At 45.2% G+C, this 7,836-nt stretch overlaps 1 protein-coding gene across 1 annotated transcript in view; it reads right to left on the bottom strand.

The window, feature by feature from the left end:
* The window catches only part of LOC119419745 (trace amine-associated receptor 13c-like), an 11,267-nt gene that overhangs the window by 426 nt on the left and 3,005 nt on the right, over positions 1-7,836 (bottom strand). The gene's annotated exons all lie outside the window — the stretch shown is intronic.

Raw genomic sequence — 7,836 nt, forward strand, 5'->3', positions numbered from 1 at the left:
TACTTCACTGTAATTTAAAGTTTTTATGAGGAGATCAAATCTAGTTGTTGAGAATAATGGTAGACTGGTCACATTGCTTATAATTTTAAATCATTTAAGGTCTTTTTTTCAGGGATTAAGTGCATTAATAAGTTTTAGGTTGTTTTGTAAGTAGTAAATTTTTTGAAAACTGAGATATGACCATCTAGACCTAAAATCAAATGAGTGGAAATTCACCTGAAGACAATCAGACATACAGTGCATCCAGAAAGTATTAACAGCAATTAATTCACTTTTTCCACATTTTGTTATGTTACAGCCTTATTCTAAATTGTATTAAATTAATCTCTTTCCTCAAAATTCTACCTCATTATGACAACTTCTTCTTCTTTCAGTTTTTCCTTCTTCAGGGGTATCCATAGTGAGTCATCCTCCTCCATCTCACTCTGTCCTCTGCATCCTCTGTCCTTACTCCAACTACCTCTATGTCCTTTCTAACTGCATCCTTATAGCTCATAATTGGCCTTTGTCTTTGCATTTTTCCTTTCAGTTGTATTTCTTACATCCTAGAACGACTGTGGCTGAGTGGTTAGAGCAGTTGTCCTCCAATGCAAGAGTTGGGAGTTCGATTCCACCAGCAGTCACATACTGAAGTGTCCCTGGGCAAGACACTGAACACCCTCATATTCTCCGATGTGTGTCCCATCAATGTATGAATGTGATAACGCACTGATTAGTCTTTGTATAGATATACTGTAATAGAGTACTGTATGAATAGATAAAAGAAAGCACAGATTGTAGTATAAAGAATTTTGAGAATCTTGATAAGATAGAAAAGCACTATATAACTGCAGTCCATTTACAGTCCTATCAATATACCCACTGTCCCTTTTCTGGACAGGTCTAAACCACTGTCCCTCCTCTGGACATGCCCAAACCACTGTCCCTCCTCAGGGCATGTCCAAACCACTGTCCCTACTCTGGACATGTCCAAACCATCCCCATATGGCCTCTCTAACCTTATCTCCTTGTTGTTCTACCTGTACTGTACCTCTGATGATCTCATTCCTAATCTTATCCATCCTTGTCTCCTAAGGAGAACCTCGACATCTTCATTTCTGCTACTTCCAGTTCTGTCTCCTGTCTTTTTGTCCATGTATCTGTCTCCTGTCTTTTTGTCCATGTCTCTGTCTCCAGACTACACAACATAGCTGGTCTCACCACTGTCTTGTAAACTTTTCCTTTGACCTTTGCTGACACCCTTTTGTCACAAATCACTCCTGAAACTTTTCTCCACCCACTCCATCCTGCCTGGACTCTCTTCTTCACCTCTTTACCACATTACCCATTTTCCTGGACAGTGGACCCTAAGGACTTGAAGTCCTGCACCTTTGTGACCTCTGCTCCTTGTAGCCTCACTGTTCCACCTCCTCCCTCTCATTCACACATGGACTCTGTCTTACTACGGCTGACTTTCATTCCTCTTCTTTCAAGTGCATACCTCCACCTCTCCAAGTTCTCTTCCACCTGCTCCCTGTTTTCACCACTGATCACGTCATCTGCAAACATCATAGTTCACGGGGATTCCTGCCTGACCTCATCTGTTATTTGGTCCATCACCAGAGCAAACAAGAAGGGGCTCAGAGCAGATCCATGATGCACTCTCACCTCTACCTTGAATCTATCTGTCACTCCTACAGCACATCTCACCAGTGGCAGCTGGCCAATAGAGGGTGCTAGGGTGTGGCTCCACCACTCAACACTCACCAATAAGACATACAAAGTTAAATAATATGAAATTATAAAATTAAACAATTTTGAAATACGTGTATATTCTATATTTTTTAGTTGTGTAAGATAAATGGTTATAGTTAATGATGAGCAAAGTTGATTCGTTTATCAATGTTGTTGTCTGATTGGTGATGTTTTTCCTCCCAGCGGTGCAAAAATCTTTGCCCATAGACTCTCGTTAAAAGTTATACATGAACAGGAGCTGCCCTTCCAATACAAGAGATAGGAAGATTCTGGGCACATCTCTCCTGTGCCCAGAGCTGAATGCACAGTGCGGATCGTGCTTCCGGTGGAACAGATCGTGTAGTGACACTCACAACCAGGCTAGGTGTGAGAGGATCAGCTAGCTGCTGCAGGTAGGCTCTAATCCATTGAAAGCCCTTTATCTAATGCTTATGTTGCCATTTCTGACTGATATGCCTCTCAACTTTTCAATGTCATTGTTTGTGAAAAAACCTTCAACTTACTGTGTATTTCTAAAAGTGGGAACTGGTAAGTTTGTGTGTTTGTTTCTGGAACTAGCATGCTAGTGCTAGCCTCCAGGTTATAGTATTGGGTTCTGTGAACATTAGTACTTTTCTATACTAAATGTCACTGATGTTATTGTTATAATATTTCTGAACACCTGCATTTTTATTGACCTGGATAATGAAAAATAAGCCTGTTGCCTATTGTGGTATTAACATCTACACTCCAGTATGACTCCAGTAAGCTCTCCGGTCTACCAACCAGTTCCTCTTAGATGTCCCCAGATCTAAACCGAAATCCAGAGGTGATCGGGCTTTTGTGGTTGCTGCTTCAAAACTGTGGAACAGTTTACCTGATAATTTAAAGACCGTTCAGACTGTTGAGACTTTTAAATCTTTGCTTAAGACTCATCTGTATTCATTGGCATTTGATCCACGCAGAGTCTGAGAACAAATTCATCCAGCCATCCTTCCATCCATTTTCTTCCGCTTATCCGGGGTCAGGTCGTGGGGGTAGCAGCCTAAGTAGGGAGGCCCAGACTTCTCTCTCCCCAGCCACTTGGGCCAGCTCCTCCAGTGGGAATCTCGAGGCGTTCCCAGGCCAGCCGAGAAACATAGTCCCTCCAGCGTGTCCTGGGTCTTCCTCTGGGCCTCCTCCCGGTGGAATGTGTCCGGAACATCTCACCAGGGAGGCATCCAGGAGGAATCCTAAACCGATGCCCGAGCCACCTCAACTGGCTCCTCTCAACGTGGAGAAGCAGCGGATCTACTCTGAGTCCCTCCTGGATGACCGAGCTTCTCACCCTATCTCTAAGGGAGAGCCCAGACACCCTGCGGAGAAACCTCATTTCGGCCGCTTGTATCCGAGATCTTGTTCTTTCGGTCACAACCCAAAGCTCATGACCATAGGAACGTAGATTGATCGGTAAATTGAGAGCTTTGCCTTTTGACTCAGCTCTCTCTTCACCATGACAGACCTGTATAGCGCCCGCTTCACTGCAGACACTGCAACTATCCGCCTATCGATCTCACGTTCCATTTTTCCCACATTCGTGAACAAGACCACGAGATACTGAACTCCTCCACTTGGGGCAAGACCTCCTCTCTGACCCTCTCTACCCTTTTCTGGCTCAAGACCATGGGGAGTGGTGGCGCAGAGGTTAGAGAGGTGGGCCTGTGATCCGAAGATCGCCGGTTCACACCCCGGCCCCGACAACATCAAAAATTGTGGGTGGGGTAGGTGAAACACCCACACTTGCCCCCACCCTTATTCGCCCCACTCTGGGCCCATGAGCAACCCCCACCATGTGCTCCCTAAACAGGTCTCTCTTGAAAATGAGTTCTCGTGACTCAATGAGACTAACCTGGATAAATAAAGGCTAAATGAAAAAAAATAAAAAAAGAAAGACCATGGCCTCGGATTTGGAGGAACTGATCTTCATCCCGGCCGTGTCTCACTCAGCTGCGAACCACTCCAGCGAAAGCTGTAGATCCTGATCTGATGAAGCCAATAGGACCACATCATCTGCAAAAAGCAGAGACGTGATCCTAAGGCCACCAAAACGGATCCCCTCAACACCTTGGCTTCGCCTAGAAATTCTGTCCATAAAAGTTATGAACAGACTCGGTGACAAAGGGCAACCTTGGCAGAGTACAACTCTCACCGGGAACAAGCCCGACTTTCTGCTGGCAATGCGGACCAGGCCCTGACACCGGTCATACAGGGACCTAACAGCCCGTAGCAAAGGGCCCGGTACCCCATACTTCCAGAGTACCCCCCACAGGGTTCCCCGAGGGACGCGGTCGAACGCCTTCTCCAAGTCCACAAAGCACATGTAGATTGGTTGGGCAAACTCCCATGCACCCTCCAGGACCCTGCTGATGGTGTAGAGCTGGTCCAGTGTTCCACGACCAGGACGAAAACCGCACTGCTCCTCCTGAATCCGAGGTTCAACTATCCGACGGACCCTCCTCTCCAGAACCCCCGAATAGACCTTACGAGGGAGGCTTAAGAGCGTGATCCCCCTGTAGTTGGAACACACTCTACGGTCCCCCTTTTTGAATAGGGGGACCACCACCCCGGTCTGCCAATCCAGGGGAACTTCTCCCGATGTCCACACAATATTGCAGTGTCACGTAAGCCAACACAACCCTACAACAGTCTGAGAATAAATTTAGAGCTGATTTTTATTGTTGTGTGTTGTATTTTATTGCTAACTTTCTTATGTTTTGAGTGGCACTAGACACATTTTTACTCTTTTTATCTGTCTTACCTGTAAAGTACTTTGGTCAGCTTTTGTTGTTTCTATGTGCTATATAAATAAATTGACATCATTGCAATAAGTAAATAGCTCCTAATGTTAAAAATGAAACATTCAAATTGAAGGTACACTGAAATGTGCAAATAGTCATCTTTTGTACAAGTCTAGCCTCCACAACTCTTTCCCAGATCTTCATCGTGTGACTCATCACCTTAATTCCCCTGTAGTTGCTACAATTCTGTACATCACCTTGTTCTTAAAAATGTGCACCTTTGAATAGCTTATTTGAACAGCTTCCTGCACTTCACTATTCCACCACCAGTTTCCTTATCATCCATTCTTTGTCCAGATGACACACCAAGTACCTTCCTACCTGTCTCTCTAATTACTGCTTACCGGATCGAAGGTGAAACATTTCAGCACAAAAAAGAGAAACTGTCTAGATGACCTGACTGAAAAATGTTGGATTGTATACCTGGATTATTGAGCTTGGACGTTGTTATTCAATTCAATATAGTTTGTTTATTTAGCGCCAAATCACAACAAAGTTGTCTCAGGGACTTTACAGGAACATTCACATAAAATCCAATTAGTAAAGTTCTCTATCTAAGGAATCCAGCAGACAAGTTGAATCTTGGCTTTGTTGCAGTCTCCCATCCTGAGCAAGCACAGTGGCAACAGTGGAAAGAAAAACTCCCTTTTAACAGGAAGAAACCTCCAGCAGAACCAGCTCAGGACAAGCGGCCATCTGCTTTGACCGGCTGGTTTGAGAGGACAGGAAGGAGAGACAGACGAACACAGAATGGTAGGTCCAGATATAGGTCCAGGTCATGATTTAGGTCCAGGTGTACCTGAAAGACAAAAACATGTTAAGGATAGAAAAAATTACAAATACAAAACAGGTTGAGCAGAGTAAGTAAAGACAGTAGTAGAGTGAAAAGTGTGGTCAGTTTGTCCTCCAGCAGTCTAAGCCTATAGCAGCATAACTAAGGGACAGCTCAGGAAACCCAAGCCGACCCTAGCTTTAGGATTTTCCATCTTATATTACAGATCTTATTGTTCCATATTTTCCTAACAGAGCACTTCGTTCTCAGACTGCAGGTTTACTTGTGGTTCCTAGAATTTACAAAAACAGAATGGGAGGCAGATCTTTCAGTTATCAGGCTCCTCTCTTGTGAAACCAACTTCCAGTTTCTGTCCATGAGGCTGACACATTGTCCAGTTTTAAAACTCGGCTTAAGACTTTCCTTTTTGATAAATCCTATAGTTGGGGTCGGCTTGGGTTTCCTGAGCTGTCCCTTAGTTCTGCTGCTATAGGCTTAGACTGCTGGAGGACAAACTGACCACAATTTTCACTCTGCTGCTGTCTTTACTTACACTGCTCAACCTGTTTTGTATTTGTAATTATTTTTTCTATCCTTAACGTGTTTTTGTCTTTCAGGTACACCTGGACCTATATCTGGACCTGGACCTAAATCATGACCTGGACCTATACCTGGACCTACCATTCTATGTTCGTCTGTCTCTCCTTCCTGTCCTCTCAAACCAGCCGGTCAAAGCAGATGGCCGCTTGTCCTGAGCCTGGTTCTGCTGGAGGTTTCTTCCTGTTAAAAGAGAGTTTTTCCTTTCCACTGTCTCCACTGTGCTTGCTCAGGATGGGAGACTGCAACGAAGCCAAGATTCAACTTGTCTGCTGGATTCCTTAGATAGAGAACTTTACTAACTGGCTTTTATGTGAATGTTCCTGTAAAGTCCCTGAGACAACTTTGTTGTGATTTGGTGCTATATAAATAAATTGAATTGAATTTAGCAAAAAGGAAAGTCTTAAGCCTAGTTTTAAAAATGGACAATGTGTCAGCCTCACGGACAGAGATTGGAAGTTGGTTCCACAAGAGAGGAGCCTGATAACTGAAAGATCTCCCTCCCATTCTATTTTTGTAAATTCTAGGAACCATAAGTAAACCTGCAGCCTGAGAGCGAAGTGCTCTGTTAGCAAAATATGGAACAATAAGAGCTGTAATATAAGATGGAGCCAGGTTGTTGAGAGATTTGTAGGTTAGAAGTAAGATTTTTAATTCAATTCTGGATTTGACAGGGAGCCAATGGAGAGAAACTATCAGCTCTTTAACCTCACTAGGGTCCTCGAGGGGTCATGGGAGTTGGCCCATCCAGTCTACATGTGTTTTGTGGGCTTGGAGAAGGCATTTGACCGTGTTCCTCGTGGTACACTGTGGAGGGGTGCTCCATGAGTATGGGATTGGGGGCCTGTTGTTACGGGCTGTTTGATCCCTATAAAAGCGGTGCGGGAGTTTGGTTTGCATCGCCGGTAGTAAGTCAGACCCCTTCAGAGTGGGAATTTAACTCCGCCAGGGCTGCCTAATATCACCAATTCTGTTCATAACTTTTATGGACATAATTTCCTGGTGCAGCCAGAGGGCAGAGGGATTCTGGTTCGGTGGCCTCATGATTCCATCTCTGCACTTTGCAGGTGATGTGGTCCTGCTGGCGTCATCGTGCTGTGATCTTCAGCTCTCACTGGAGTGGTTCGCAGCCAAGTGTGAAGTGGCTGGGATGAGAATCAGCACCTCCAGATCTGAGCCCATGGTCCTCAATCGAAAAAGGGTGGATTGTTCTCTTCAGGTCGAGGGTGAAGTTCTGCCTCAAGTGGAGTAGTTCAAGTATCTCGGGTTTTTGTTCACGAGTGAGGGAAGAATGGAGCGTGAGAATGGCAGATGGATTGGTGCAGCATCTGAAGTATTGCGGACTCTGTACCATTCCATTGTGGTGAAGAGAGAGCTGAGCTGTAAGACAAAGCTCTCTGTTTACTTGTCAATCTACGTTCCTACCCTCATCTATGGTCACAAGCTCTGGGTAGTGACCGAAAGAGGGATATCACGGATACAGGCGGTAAAAATGAGTTTCCTCCGCAGGGTAGCAGGATTCTCCCTTAGAGATAGAATGAGAAGTTCAGTTATCAGGAGAGACTCAGAGTAGAACTGCTGCTCCTCCACATCCAGAGGAGCCAGTTGAGGTGGTTCAGGCATCTGGTAAAGATGCCCCCTGGATGCTTTCCTAGGGAGGTGCTTCGGGCATGTCGACTGGGAGGAGACCCATGGGAAGACCCAGGACACACTGGAGGGACCATGTCTCTCGGTTGGCCTAGGAATGCCTTGGGGTCCCCGCAGAAGAGCTGGAAGAAGTGGCTGTGGAAGGAGATATCTGGGCCTCCCTGCTCAAGATGCTGCCCCCATGACCCGAATTCGGAACCAGCAGAAGATAATGGATGAATGAATGGGTGGATGGATGGATGGATGGATGGATGGATGGATGGATGGATG

The sequence above is a fragment of the Nematolebias whitei genome, chromosome 13 (genome assembly GCF_014905685.2).
Source record: "Nematolebias whitei isolate Nwh7 chromosome 13, NemWhi1, whole genome shotgun sequence".
Taxonomy (NCBI): Eukaryota; Metazoa; Chordata; class Actinopteri; order Cyprinodontiformes; family Rivulidae; genus Nematolebias; species Nematolebias whitei.